Source organism: Otolemur garnettii, unplaced genomic scaffold (genome assembly GCF_000181295.1).
Source record: "Otolemur garnettii isolate 467f Iridium unplaced genomic scaffold, OtoGar3 scaffold00013, whole genome shotgun sequence".
Taxonomy (NCBI): Eukaryota; Metazoa; Chordata; class Mammalia; order Primates; family Galagidae; genus Otolemur; species Otolemur garnettii.
In genome coordinates, this window is record NW_003852408.1 from 11,085,326 (window position 1) to 11,101,062 (window position 15,737).

At 40.9% G+C, this 15,737-nt stretch overlaps 1 protein-coding gene across 1 annotated transcript in view; it reads left to right on the plus strand.

Moving 5' to 3' along the window:
- The window catches only part of EPHA4 (EPH receptor A4), a 138,135-nt gene that overhangs the window by 83,142 nt on the left and 39,256 nt on the right, over window positions 1-15,737 (plus strand). The gene's annotated exons all lie outside the window — the stretch shown is intronic.

Sequence of the window (15,737 nt, forward strand, 5' to 3'; positions counted from 1 at the left end):
AATGTTCTTCAAGTGTAGTGGAACCAATTTAACCTGGGAGCTGTGCTATAAGAGATACTTAGAAGGACATTTATTTACTCAGCAGATGTTTTTTGCAGTTCAACTGTGGAGCATGCACTGTATTTGGTGGTTAAGGTAACTTGAAGACTAAGGCAGTCAGATTGATAGAGGATGAGATTCCAGTGCAGTGGTTCTCAACCTTCCTAATGCCGTGACCTTTTAATATGGTTCCTCATGTTGTAGTGACCCCCAGTCATGAAATTATTTTCATTGTTACTTCATTACTGCGATTTTTGCTGCTGTTATGAATCGTAATGTAAATATCTGATATTAGGTGACCCCTATGAAACGGTCGTTTGACCCCCCAAAGGTGTCTCGACCCATAGGTTGAGAACCGCTGCTCTAATGGCTGAATCATGTGATGCTGGACTTTTCTCCGAAAGGATTCTAATCAGCCATTATAATCACGGTGTTCAGGGCTGGACGTCAGAACCTTTACAGGCTATGCAGGATTGTAAAATTAATTTTGACCAACACAGAGTCCTGTATTAGTAATTGCAGTATTTGCTAACAAAAGCTTTGGCAGTTTTGATCTCATTCTTTAATACAGAATGTTATGAGTAACATACATGGACCTATACTGGAATTGCCATATAAATCTTTGTGTGTGTGTGTGTGTGTGTGGTTAACAAAGTTTGTCCTAAAACAATACTAGTTGTGCAGCTCCTTTCATAGTTGAGTCTATGATTGATTGACATGAGGGATGGGGGAGCAGGGGAGCAATCCCCCTCAAATCCTACATCACTGCCTTCTAATGAGGTGACTAGAAGGCCTTTTCTGTTCAGGAAGTGTTTCTGCTCAGTCACTCACAGAACCATCACAAAATCTTGAATATCAAAATATAAAATATTTTCAAAATGAACATTTCTAGGCTGTTGCTCCTGACACACTTATCTGTATTCCTTCCTTGAAAAATTCCTATCCCATCAGGAATTTTCGGCTCTCTGTTATTTCTGGAGAGTTAAAGAGAAGCAAGAAAAAAGGACCATGGCTTATCCTTTTGTGAGGCTATTAAGGGCAACAAACATCACCGGAAAAGGATTATAAATTGCTAACAATACTATTGCCTCTTAACTGCACTTTTCTCTTGAATGAATGTTTCAGTAAGTGCACTCAATAGTTAAGTAAAATATCTTTACTAATTGATCCTATAGTGAAAAGTGGTCTAGCATCCCAATCCAAAGCCATTATTTTTCCATTTCCCCCTGAACTTTCTAGAATAAAACAAAAAGTTAAGACTTGGAGAAGATTTTGAACGCAGGATGGAATGGCACACCTTACTGGAATGTGTCTTCAGATTGCAATGTGAATGGTCTTCTAAACTATTTAGAATGAACAAGTCGTCTTGTTAGGCTTTTATCTTTTTTTTTGGCCGGGGCTGGGTTTGAACTCACCACCTCTGACATATGGGGCCGGCGCCCTACCCTCTTGAGCCACAGGCACTGCCCAGGCTTTTATCTTTAATTTCCATATTTTTAGGTTGTGAACACTGTTAGTTGACACTGGTTTTATTTTTCTGCATAGAATAATGGTAGGATTTAGAAATAATCTATTACAACACAAGTATTCTGTGGCTACCACGGTTTTGTTGATTCTCTTTTGGAAGAGCACAATGGAAATATTACACACAGAACCTGGGCACGTGCATGGGGGCCATTGGTCTCCTGAGTTAGAGAGAGACAATGCAGGCCAGATTGCTCTCTGCACCCTCTAGGGACTTGGTTTATGAGCAATCATTATGCTCACCTTCAATCTCCTTATAACTTTCTGGCTATTCTCAAAGACATCACTACAATGTGTTTTTACCTAAATTAAAACTGAGAATAGACCTTAAAGCCTCTGCTCTACCAGGTGAAGTCATTCTCTTTGGCAGGGAAAAGCCTATGGGAGAAGTGCTCGGGACAGTCTTGGCACCCACCGATTTGTGGGGAGACTTCTACGACCTTCCATATTCTTAGGGATATAAGCCAAAAGATTATGTCAACATCTACCCAGACAAAAGGTCCAATAAGCACAAATAAGACACATCAAAAATCCACCCAAAGAAGAAAATGTGCAATACCATTACTAGAGCGAGGGGCAGGGGAGAGTTGTTTTATTTGAAATGTGGGTGAAATTCTTTTATATCTAGGGGAAAAGTAGGCAGAGAATTCCTCTGACACAATGTGGTTTTCTCTGCCATGACATGTACTCCTGCCAGGAGGTTTGCTGAATAGGATAAAATTCCAGCTCCTTATTTTAATTTTCATGAAAGGTAATGCTGGGAAGCTGTTCAAAATTAAAAATAAATCTTTCAATAAGGAGACCTCCTATGTGGCCAGCCAGAAAGCTTTCACTTAGGCAAGAATTGTGTATGTGCTCAGCGCTGCCTTGTTATCCTGCCATAATTTGAAGTTCACTAATTCAAAATCATCAGGATAGTTTATCTTTCATTAACAAACCCTTTCGCCATCATAGTGCAAATTAATAACGTAGGCCAAAATTCTGGGTGAATGTAGCAACCATAAACTCTATCAATGCTCCCCTAAGCATATTTGCATACATGCAATTATATTCTAATTGTAGTTGTTCCTATCATTTCATTAAATTAAATTCCTTGAGGACCACTATAGGCAATGATATCTCACTCTGTAAGGAATACACAGAATTAATGAATGTTAGCATTTGGCACCTGGAGGCCACAAAGGTTAGCGACTCTCCATCTTTGCTCTGTTTTCACGGGGTTCTTTATCTTATCAGTAACATGGTTTAAAAAATAAATAAAACCAAACACACAAGACCTCTTAGAATTCTTGGTCCTCTGCTCCCTACCTTTGAAATGTCAAGAGTCGGGAAACGGCTGCATGAGGGTGAAGGGACTCACCTAAGCTAATGTCAGCACCAGCACTTGAAACAAGGGAGAATCTTACCCGGGAAAGTGGGAAGTTCCTTTCTTTGGAAATCACTAGATAATTAATAGCACTTGTGTACTCAGCTTGGCATCTCCTTGTTTGTGAGACCAAACTAAGGGAGTATCTAGGCATGGAGAGTAGATTGAACTGGGCTTTGACGGTTTAACTGTAGTATGTGGCGTGAAGGGTTATTCTAACCCAAATCTTGCCTTTGGGCTTTAAGGGTCTAATAAACACCCCCCCACACACACACACACACTTCAAAACCAACTGACACAGAATACCATCCTTATTACTGATAAGCTGATGGAAAGAGGTGGGCTTTATATCTGTGGCCAAAAGGAATGGTTTCAGTGTCATTTGCAGCCCACTTGGGTAACTGTGGACTCTGCATGTGCAAAGCCTGCCCCACGAGGGTGGCTGGAATGGACGCTCTGCTGCGTGGGTAGGCAGGCGGGGAGGTGTGACAGAGCAAAGCAGGCTGAGCTAAGGGCATAGTACTTCTCCCAGATTCTCCAATGAGATAAGCCACCCTCAGCCTCACCCTCCTGCCAGAAGCCGTGAAGGAGGAGGAGGAAGGAGGCACAGGTAAGGGTGGAATTCCCTGAAGTCCTACCACAGTAAAGCCCAAGAAGAGCAGCCTCGTGGACCTCCCCCACGAGTTCCTTTCCTCTATGACAGGCCTGAAGAAGCACAATCCGATCTCACTTCTTCCACCTCCTATCCTGGAGCAACTGCCTTTTGTTTAGAAGATTGCCCTGCTGTTTATGAAAAATGGATAAGCAAATTGCTGGGTGATTTGTTTTCCAGATGGCTTTCTCTTGGTTTACTTTTACTTAAGTGAACCATCTCAGGCAAATGAGTACAGGATGTGTCACTAGGAGAGAGAAATGCTGTATAAATGAAACAAGGTTTCCTGGCCAAGCAACAGAACTGAATATTTTTTGTTAAAAACGCTGTGATGGCAGCCAGCAGCAGGTTCTATCACTGAATCCTTTTTTTAAGGATTTTTTTAAGTATCCCCTACTGCCTGTGCTCTCAGTGGAAGACCAGGTCATTACTCTGGTGGGGTTCTTTTAAATCATTATGGATCCACCCCCTAAGAATGATGTCTGCTATTAACCCCAAATTGCACCCAGGGGCAGTGACATCAATTTCTCATTTTTACTTTGCCTGTGACACTGTTCTAGGTACTTCGCGTCCATTCATCTATCTAGCACAGCCATAGTGTCCTAGTGACAAGTGAACATCTATAGTACTCTCAGCTGGAAGGAGTTACAGTACCTGATGGATTACATAATTATTTAAGCCTGACTATTCTCTGAAGTCTTTTCCAGTTCTGACATTGTACGATTCTAAGTCTATAAGCAAAAGCTATGAGCTAAGAATGTGAAGGAGGGAACCTTGTTTTCCTATGATGTTCAGAAATGGTCTCAAAAGGTAATTCCAAAAGGAGGGGCAGGGCAGGGGGAAGAATGTCAAAAATGCTTCAGCAGAATTAACATCTAAGTTCTGCCTTTCCTCCCCCCGCCTTCCAATCCCTAACTTTTCCAAAGTATTTTCTTTCAGGGGAGGAACAATGATATAATGTACCTCTAGTGCAGCTGTTCTCAGTCAGGGATGATTTCTGCCTCCCACCCCCAACCCTGGCATTTTGGTGAAAACCAGACATTTTTGGTGCTGTCGCATCTGATGAGGAGGCACCAGGAATGCTGCTGAACGTCCTATCATGCACAGGACACCCTCCCCAGAACCAAAGAATTCACTGGTGCAAAATGTCCATAGTACTAAGATTGAAATACTCTGTTCTAGTTATACGTTTGAAAAGTAAAATTCACCACCATGTTCACCATTTAAGGGTTCCATAGCCAACAGGCCTTTGCTTGGGCTGGCCTGTGGCTCAACATATAGGGAAGGTTCCATGTTTCCTGGGGTCCACTGCCCCATGCTCAGAGCGTAATGCTGCATGACAGTTCTCAGAGGACAGGCTGCTGTAAAGACCTTTGCAAGAGTGTCTCTCATGAATCCCCTTGTAGTTATTTCATCCTCAGATGAGCTGGTGTTGCTTGTTAGACTGGCATTGAACTCTGGCATTGGACAATTAAGAATTAGCTGAAAGAAAAAAAATCACGCCTACAATTAAGTGGTGAAACTCTTCGTCAAAACGCCACTGTATGATGAGTAGTAGTGGATATTCAATATCTGTTTGTTGACTAGTGTTTATTTTCAGTAAAAACAAATCTGTTAACTTTTTTTGTCAAATAGTGATAAATTTAATAAAGCCCAAATAATGAATAGAGAAAAGAAAATAACTAAGTACAAGAAGCACCCTGTCTTGTATTACTCAACTGGTAAGTTCCCATTCTCTCTCTCTCTGCCATCTTTTAATTAGACATATTATGTTATTTGAGTGTGATAATGGAGAACAGTGGGAATTCTCATCCCCACTGAGTATAATTGGTACCTGTCTTCTAGAGAGAAAGAGGAAAGCTTCAAGGAAATGGTTGGAGAAGGGGAAAAGTCTTAGAGCAATTAATTTAGGTAATGTGCTGTAGACATGGTAGAGCGAGGCTTTGTGTGGACAGTTTTTGTGTGATTAAGGGGGAAAAAACCTACAAAACTACAAATAATGCATTAGGAACAAAGGTTGAGAAAGGACTCCTGCAAAATTCATTAGCTTCAATCTATAAAATTCTGCCTCTGTCTATATCAAAACGAATGCAATGGTCAGATAAGGGGACTGTTGCATTATTATGACTAAGAGAAGATAGGAACGGGAAGAAAGAAGAGATATTGGTAAGGCCACTTTGGCCTGATATAAAGGATGCTGAAGACACAGGGTCTCAAAAGAATCTGGTAAGGGCACCTCTGGAGAGGACCTGAGATACTTCAAAGGCACAAACAGAAAGTGCATTCCTGCTGATTTTGAGAACTGAGTTGGAAAACTAAACCCAAGTGAGAAATGTAGTGTCACCAGGACCAAGGCTATTATGTACCCTTGAAAAGAAGGCCAAAAAAAAAAAAAAAAAAAAGATTTATTGATATTTTTAGGGCACAATTTTTTGCTTCTTTTAGTGCCCTTAAAACAGAGGTCAGCAAACTTTGGCCCTCAGGTCAAACCCAATCCTAGTCCCGTCCTCCACCTGTTATTGTATAGTCCCCTAAGAATAAAAAATACCTTTTGCATTTTACAAGGTTGAAAATAATCAAAAGAAGAATACTATTTTGTGACATTTGAAGACTACATAAAATTCAAGTTCTAGCATCCATAAGTAAAAGTTTTATTGGAACAAATCCCCATGCAGTTGTTTAAGACTGCTTTCGGGTGACTATAGCGTAGTTCCTGCAACAGAACACTGGGGCCCACAAAGCAAATTTATGAACTATCTTGCTCCTTAAAGAAACAGTTTGCTGACCTCTGCCCTGGAGCACTAAATCAAGAAAGGGGACCGGTAAGGAAGGAGGTTGAGAAGATGTTGAAATGCTGGTGTCACTTGTGGGCAGCTGCTTTGACAAAGGGTGAAGTAGATTAGTATTTAGGTTAATCTCACATTGGGTTCGATTTTTATATTTGGCAAGACACCTTTTGTTTTAGAGGTTTTGTCCATGTTAAAAAAAATTAGCTAAAATAGTGAGGATTTTAATCATGACTTTGCTCTTCAACCATAACTTTTTTTTCCCCCCATTGTCACTCAGATGTAAATGGATATTATGGGGCAGGCTTAGCTACTATAGTTGGAATTCTGGTTCCCTTTAAAATATACGTTCTTAACACTATTGTGTGGGTCCTAGACGCTCACAGCAATTCTCTTTATGAGTAATTATATGCTGTGCTCTTTTATATTATTCTCTCTCTGAGATGGTTTCCTATTTGCCTTTGATCTTCAATAAATCATGCTATTTCTTCTTACCCCTAAGAAATTTAAAGGAAAAACAAATGATGGAAATAGTGAGATCTATAAGACGCACAACATATTTTTAAATTCTTCAAACAGATTCTCAAGCAATTCCACTGAGAGGTTTTACTGAAAAGTTGTTTGCACATCCTCAGTTGGTAAGGGATCTGCATGTAGCTGGTGGAGTAATTATAGGCCCAAGCAAGCACACAATGGGCTTCAGAAGAGCTGGGCTGTGGTTTCTTCATTAACAGCCCTGGTCTAGCCATGAGCTTTTGGTTAAGTTCATAACGCCTATGAAATATACATTTAAGAAACATGTAGTACAATTTATTTTATTTAAAGAGGGAACAGTCTCTTGATTCTAACTTTCTCCTGGAAAGAATTTTATTTACAGAACACTGTTGCTATGACTGTAATTAATAAGCATTCTTACTAATTGTGATCATAATTAAATACAAAATAAGGCGGCAGACATGCCATGATAGAGCTTCCTGTGTGTGGCACCGGAGCCTATGAATTTGTATTCAGGGTAGGTGCCACAAATCCCGGAGTGGAGGACAAAAAATAAATAAAAGACTTCCAAAAGAACCCATTAAATTATCCAACTTCAAGGTTGACTGAGCAGCATAGACAAATAGTATGTCTACAGAGCCTAGAGGTAATTATTTCATATAAGTAAAAGTTGGGTTGCATGAAAAAAAAAAAAAAAAACAAGATTCTTAGATTCTACTTTAAGAAAATGAAGGTTTTATTTATACACCCAGGACTGAGAACACTATTTTTCTTGACTCTTTTCCCCTCGCTCGTCCGTAAATATGCACACACATTCATTTGTAAGAAGGGAAATCCATCCACCACCATTCATTTGACAGTCTAATTCAGATTTGTTTTTCATCTCTCTGTACTACGCTTGTTCCATTGAACGCTTGCGCCAACTTTTACACCCTCTGGAGAAGCCATCAAGAGATTGAAAAAAGAAGTGCCTGGCTGAGATGAGAAATGAACAGTGCAGGGCTAGCGAGGGTTTTAGATGGGCTTCTAAATTATCTAGTTGTCACTCCGCTGGCTAAATTAATTACTGTCTCCTCAGAGGAGCCAGACGGGTCTCTAGAAACCCGTCTGCAATTGAACATCCTTGAAAAGATCCAGAGAAACTTTATCAAAGCTTCCATTAACCCCCTGCTGGGGTCTTTAAATAGTTTTTCCCTTTAAACACTGTGAAAACCCAAAAGCCATGCTGCAGGACTAATCTCACATTAAGAGATCTGAAATCTAGGAGGACTAATTGCAATGCCTGTCCATGTCGCCCAAATATGCAGAGCCTTCCTCTGAATCTCGGCATTCCTGTGGTGTCTTTGTGATATGGGTGTACAATGGGAGGGTGTCTCACATGTCCTCCAGTAAAGATGTATGCAGATTTTTCCTTTTTTAGGACTTACATTTTACTCTCAAGATAAGCAAACCTTAGTTTGATCCATGAGTATTAAAAACATCTCTCTTATGTAATGAGCCTTCTCCTAGTGTTCAGTTTTCCCCTTCCTGAAACCCACACATGGGCTTTTTCTTTCTTTGCTTGTGCCAGAAGGAAAGAATGAAAGAGGTGGGGGACACAGTGGCTCACACTTGTAATCCTATAATTCTGGGAAGCGGAGGCTGGAGGATCCCTTGAGCTCTGGAGTTTGATAAAAACCTGAGCAAGGGCCAGACCCTATCTCTACTAAAAATAGATAATTCAGCCAGGAATTTTGGTGGTCATCTGTAGTCCCAGTTACTCAGGAGGCTGAAACAGGAGGATAGCTTGAATCCAGAAGTGTGAGGTTGCCGGTGAGCTAGGCTGATGTCAGGGCACAGTGTCTCATGCCTGTAATCCTAGCACTCTGGGAGGCCCAGGTGGGCAGATCCCTTGAGCATAGGACTTCAAGGCCAACCTGAGCAAGAGTAAGACCCCTTCTCTACTAAATGACCCCTTCTCTACAGTGCCCACAAGGCATTATGGTAGGCACCTGCAGTCCCTACTACTGGGGATGCTGAGGCAAGAGGATCTGTTGAGCCCAAGAGTTTGAGGTGGCTGTGAGCTATGACACCATGGCGTACTACCCAAGGTGACAGAATGAGACTCTATCTCCAAAAAAAAGAAGAAGAATGAGAGGTTCCCTAGGCTCCCTCAGAGGCCATACCAGCTACCAGTCTGACCTCTTGCCTAGTGAACACCGTGGATGTTTTGGGGGAGTGTCACCTATGATGTGCTTGCACAGGTGAGGGCTGGAACCCAGAGAGCTGTGTGAACACTCACTGAAGTGGCCTCCAAACTCATCACAGAGCTGCAAAAAGGACTCTCCTATTAAATTCCTTCTTTTTCTGTTCTGATAAATCAGTAAGTCTGCCCTAAATGATAAACTATATTGTGGTTCTCCTTGGAACCACCTTGTGTACTTTGCTTTTGTATGACACAGCACGAGGGCCAATTCATAAAGCATGATCAGTCTAAAATACTTCGTGGGTCAAATTCCAGACACTTAAGATGTGTGTTCTCCTTTGCTTTTACTCTTTGTTGGGGAAAGGGGAGAGTCAGTGGGGTGCTGTGGTCCACTCCGGTTTGCTTCACATCTTCTAAATGCTAATCTGCATATACAAGTTTCTCAGGCTGCTCGTTTACCACTTTCATTTATGTATTTATTTATTTTTGAGACAGGGTCTCACTCTCGCTGCCGCTAGAATGCAATGGCACGATCACCACTCTCTGCAACCTCAAACTCCTGACTCAAGTGATTCTGTTGCCTCAGTCTCCTCAGAACATGGCCCTACAGACATGTGCTACAACACCCACCTAATTTTTCTTTCTTTCTTTCTTTCTTTTTTAAGGTTGGGGTCTTACTCTTGCTCCAGCTGCTCTTAAACTTCTGACCTAACACAATCTTTCCGCCTCGACCTCCCAAAATGCCAGGATTACGGGCATGAGACAACACTGTGCTCAGCCTGTTCATCACCTTCAAAAAAAATCTTTTGGTGAAGGCTGTGGGAAGATTAACTTTTTAAAAATTCTTATCTAGGAACCTTTTGTCTTGATGCGTGCAGACAAACAAGACTGACACACACAGCTTCAGCTTCTCAGAGGGTGCTGAGTAGACACCTGCTTCCCTTAGCTCACTGTGTGTGTAGCAAGCCTGGGTGGGATCCTTTAGATCAAACTCTGAGAAGAGCCTCTCCCCTGGCTCCCTGGAGCGTTTATGTGGGTCCAGATAACATACGGCAAGCTGTAATTCTGCCTTCTGGATGACCTCTATTTTTTTTTTTTTTAGCATAAGAAGCATGTATTTTGATCATAATAAATGTGAAGGTGGGTGGGAATGCCATTTCATTCATGGTTCCTTACCAAAACTAGGGGCACACATATAAACAGGCCAGGGCTTTTGGCTGTGCAAATAGCAGACTCTTGCTGCTTTGTTTTATGCTGGAAGCAAGGGTAACAAGTGTAGCAGAATCCCACCCTGTGGAAGTGTCTTCTTGTAATCATGAACAGTGCACAGCATGTGTAGAAAGCACAGATTGTGTGTACAGCTCTCATTACGTACTGCTACGCGGAATAGTCAGCTAATTCAGCTGCAGCTCAAAGAGGCTGGGGATACACTGAAGGAATCGGTGTGTAATATAAAAAGTAATATATTCTTATCTTGGGACTTTTGAGGAGAATGACCTATGAGAGGCCCTTTGAATCTCCCTGCTAACTCTTCAAAGGCATACTTTAACGGTAGGAGTCTTTGAACGATGGCTTTTTCTCTTTTCCTCCACCTCCTTCTCCTCTTCCTATTTCAGAACAGACTCAGGATAACTTCCAGAAAACTGCTTGTTGTGCACCAGAGCCCTGCTCCAGTGTCTGTCTTAGACTCCATGGTGTGGAACTCTTTCTGGCTGAGATGTGTTCTAATGAGGTCCTGCCAGTACTTAGGGATTAACTCCTGGGTGGAACCAGTTACATTGAACTTCACACTTCAGCAAATTCTAAGACTGCCCCTGCAAGAGGCTGTGAACCCCCAGTTTAAAAAAAAATCAAGTCCTGGAACAGTTACAGCTTACCTAATGTATTCTTTGTTATTTATTTTTTTGATTATATATATTTATATGTTGTTGTTGTTGTTGTTGAGACAGAGTCTCACTATGTTGCCCTCAATAGAGTGCTGTGGCATCATAGCTCACAGCAACCTCAAACTCTTGGGCATAAACGATTCTCTTGCCTCAGTCTCCCAAGTAGCTGAGACTATAGGCACCCGCCACAAAGCCCAGCTATTTTTTTGTTGTGGTTGTCATTGTTGTTTAGCAGGCCCAGGCTGGGTTTGAACCCACCAGCCTTGGTGCATGTGGCTAGTGCCATAACCACTGTGCTATGGTTGCCAAGCCTTATATATATATTTTTTTTATTGTTTCAGGTTTATTGAGGGTACAAAGAATTAGGTTACACTGTTTGCATTTGTTAGGTAAAGTCTCCTTCATAATTGTGTCCCACCCCTAAGAGGTGTGCCACACAACATAACTCCCCATCCCCATCTCTCTCTCTCCTTCCCTTTCCCCGCTCTCTCATTCTCCTGCCCCCATCTTGAATTCATTTGAATTTTTCTCTCTTAAAATCTTTCTTATTGTTTTTGCTTTTGTTGGGGGTGGTGGTTTTCTGTTGTTATGTTTGTTTGTTTGAGATAGGGTCTCACCCTATTGCCCTGCGTAGAATACAGTGGCATCATCATCACTCACTTTCACCTCAAACTCCCAGGCTCAAGTGATCCTCCTGCCCTAGTCTCCCAAGTAGCTGGGACCACAAGTGCAAGTCACAATGCCTGGCTGATTAGATTTTACTTGTATTTTTTTTTTTTTTCTTTTTGTAGAGATAATGTCTCACTACATTGCCTAGACTGGTCTCAAATTCTTGGCCTAAAGTTATTCTCCCACCTTGGCCTCCCAAAGTGCTAGGATTACAGCCCTATGGTACCCTGCTGAGCCTTGTTATTCCTTATAACTACAAAGGCCATGTTGAATTCTCAAGCACAGATCCAGTTGAAGACATTTAGTGGCCTTAATAATGTTTTAAAATGTTAAGAGCTCAGTTCTTTCCACTTTAGTCTTATAATACCTGTAGGAGTTTAAATTATCTTCCATGCATAATTTAGTTTCTGGCTGATAGCTCAAAATAAAATAATAATAATAATAATTCTATATTTGCAGATTCCTACAGTGAAAATTCCTTGTCATGAATAATTGTGCTGTTTCTGACCTATGTCATCTTCCACTCAGAGTCTCAGTCCTTTTTCTTTGCACTCATTATCTCTTCTTTGTGCTTATCTACATACCAAGCAAAAAACTGGACAGACAAGATTTGGCTACACATGAAACAGAGGTTTCCATATGTGATACTAAAACTGACTTCTCAGCCTCCTGTGGTTCATGGATATTGTCCTGAACATTTTCGTTTTTTGTGTTCAGAACTTTTCCAGACTTCCACGCCAGCAAAGCAAATTGCAGTAAGATGAGGAATCTCAGAACTTCACCCCCATAGCTCTTCAGCTCCCTCTCTCCCCCTCTCTTCCCCACTTCCATGTTTCCACTTGTAACATTCTACTTCATCATCCACGGCCATCACTTCTCAGCCCTTAGCCATTAAGCCAAGCAACATTTGGATTGGGAAATATTCCAAGTGACGCAGAACATTAATTTGCAACCAGAGTTTCAGGGACATGTTTCCTTTGCCTATCTGGGCCTATTAGTGGTAGCTGGCAGCCTGTAGTCTATGCTTTCATGCTCTAATTTATTCTTTATCAAATATTTTTCATCTTTTTCTTCTCTATTCTGCTGAAGTGTTTCAAATGCAAAAAGAGAAAGAGAGAAAGACAAGTCACTGAGAAATAGTTCTAGAGATATAAAGAACAAGGGCAGCTGAAGATGCTGGGAGCTTCTATCTCCAATTTGTGGTCACCGTGACCTTTTTATGGAGCAGCTCATGTGATCTTTTTAAATGACCATTAAAAAAAAAATAGTTACTCTGTTCCAACTGTATATGGGATAGAGAATTGGATGGCTTGGGAGATGACTAATGGGACTCTGGACCTTTCTGTCTTTAGGTCACCTTCTTGAATGTGGACTACATCCTAAGTGGTCCAAGGCCCAACCATCTGTCAGCTACTGAGTGACTATGTTAATGGAACTGGTCTCAGTCCAGGTCTTAGTCGACAGGTGCTCACATTATAAGTGACATTAATTGACTGCCTATCTTTCAACTTGGAAGACAGTGGACCATCACTGAGACATTGATGGGGAAGGAGTTACTCATGATGTATGTGGGCTCCGTTGAAAGCCAAGGACTTGAGTTCCTTTAGCTGGAATCAACCTGGCACCTGGCAAATATTTTACTTGTTTCTCATGGATTCCATTCGATTAAGAAATGAAAAACAAAATAGGAATCTAGTTTCAGAGGATTTCTAATAACTCAGGATGGCTAATGCTGTTTTTTTTCTGAGGTTACACAAGCTTCTTGTGTTAGTTGAAGCTTTCCTATTCTTTTTGCATTACAGCCCTTAGATACCCCCTGTGAAAATCATTAGTTTTTTGTTTGTTGGTTGGTTTGGGGCTCGATTACCAAGTCATTTATTCATAACAAAAGCTATGGGTGATACTCCATGGAGAATTTAGCAAGGCTGTCTTCATGCCCTTGTGAAATAGAGATCAATGAAAAAGGAATGTTGAGACCCTTTTATCCACATAAATTTCAAAGCTTGGAGTTAAAAAGGATTCCTCCCACCCATATCCTTTTTTTGTTACTACAAGTATCTGAATTCAGAATAGGATGCCTTTTGTTCACTCTCACTTAGGGTCACAAATGGAGGATCGTTTGACCTGAGTTGGAGGAAATTATTAGTATTATTAGTATTATTAATACTTTGCCCACTAAAGTTTCCTAGGTTCATCTACTGGAATTTTCCTTTTTTAACTTCCCTATAGCAAGTGGTAAAGCCCCAACATTCCTGAATTAGTTATCACACTTAAAAACTCAAGATGACAACAGCAGAGTGGATCTATTTATCGAAGCAGACAGGCTCTTTTAGCAGAATGATCAATGTCTTGTCGCTTTCTGAAAGGCTTTTCAGAGGTAGGAAATCATCAAGCATCTGATATAAAGTAATGAACAAGGCTTTTTATTGGCCAGTTTCTGGAACAGGCTTTTAAGGATTTCCGCCTGTAAATGTAGAAATCTGAGTGTGAAAAGGAGAAGGCCAGAGCTGAGATTTACTGGGTGTATCTATCATCCTGGCTTTTAGCGTCTGCATGATTAATACATGTTTAATTGGGGACTGATCAAGATGCCTGGGATGACAGAAAGCTAAACGCTATGGCATTGTCTCCGTGGCTCTTCACGCAGCAGGACGATTAGCAACTGTCTGAGTAACAAAAAGGACCTGAAGCCCACAGCATATCTTTTTATTTTCCAGATTTGGAATGCTTAAAGCTCTCCAGTAGAGCTGACAGCTGAAGGAACAGAAGCCTCGATTCACTGTGGCAAATCCTTTTCCTTTCTCTCTGCTGTATTTCTAACCAGTACAAGAGAACCTTTTCCTTAAACTATTCTCCATGTTCCAAATTTATTTACCTTGTAGGTCACCGGAGTCCTCACTTTGATCAGAGCTCTCTATTCTATCTACCCAAGACATTCATCAAATAATTTCAACTAAGATTTGAAACGCTGGATACTTTTTCAGCATATTTAGGTCCAGTGAGAAGATCCATCTTAGAAGAAGCCTTTGGAGGAAAAAAATACATATTTTTAAAATTCCTTTATTATCATCAGTAGCTTTACTCCATTTTCTTCTCTTCAAACAGTTGTCTTGAATCTTCGGGCAGATTCTTACGTGTGTAAGTTGCCTTCCCGTGGAATGGCTTGTTTGCCTGTTTGCTGCGAGCTGGCAGTCTTACTGCGCAGGAAATGCACACGCTGAATCCTGCCATGTTTCTGTTGGCAAGTCTGGAGCTTTCCTTGTCAGAACCTGCCAACAAATTTCTTAGTAAGCAAGTAGAAAGTAAAACAAGCAGCCCTCAGACTAAACAGAGGACACACTTGAACTGCAACGGAGACACTTGGATGCCCCTGAAGTATTTCCCTGTTAATTCTGGTGGATGTGCGCCTTGGTTCCAAGGAGAGCTGTCACCCACTTGTAATCCTGTAACTAATCCTATGACTTTACCTGTAGTAATGCTAGTACCATATTAGCTGTCTTAAAAAGTAAAACAGGTGTTTAAGTAATGGAGTTTTTCCTTACTGTAAAGAGCAAGGATCCCGGTGTGGCTCGGGTAGTAAGCATCACGATTAAGTTAAAAACTCTAACTTGTAAAAACTTAACTTTTTCATGCTATCCTTAGATCTTTACCCAGGGAGCTTATTAAAAATAACAGGTGGGTCTTTCTAATCATAATTTTGATACCACATGTTTAATACTCTTATTTAACATTTATATTTGTTTTATATGTTTACTATGTTTACTATGAAATATGTCCACTTACGGAAAAGTAGACAAGACTGAAATGTATAGTCGCTGAATGACTACAAAATAAAAATAAACATCCAGGGCGGTGCCTGTGGCTCAGAGGAGTAGTGTACCAGCCCCATATGCCGGAGGTGGTGGGTTCAAACCCAGCTCCGGCCAAAAACTGCAAAAAAATAAAAAATAATAAAAATAATATAAATAAACATCCATGTGCCCATCACCCAGGCCAAGCAACAGAACAATAGAACTTTTGGCAGTCCTCAAATAATTGTCCTGCCCAGACACATTTTAATTTTTTTCAGACACATTTTTATAAGATTTCTTGCACCCTTACTTTGTCCCTAACCCCAAATAATATTGTTTTATTT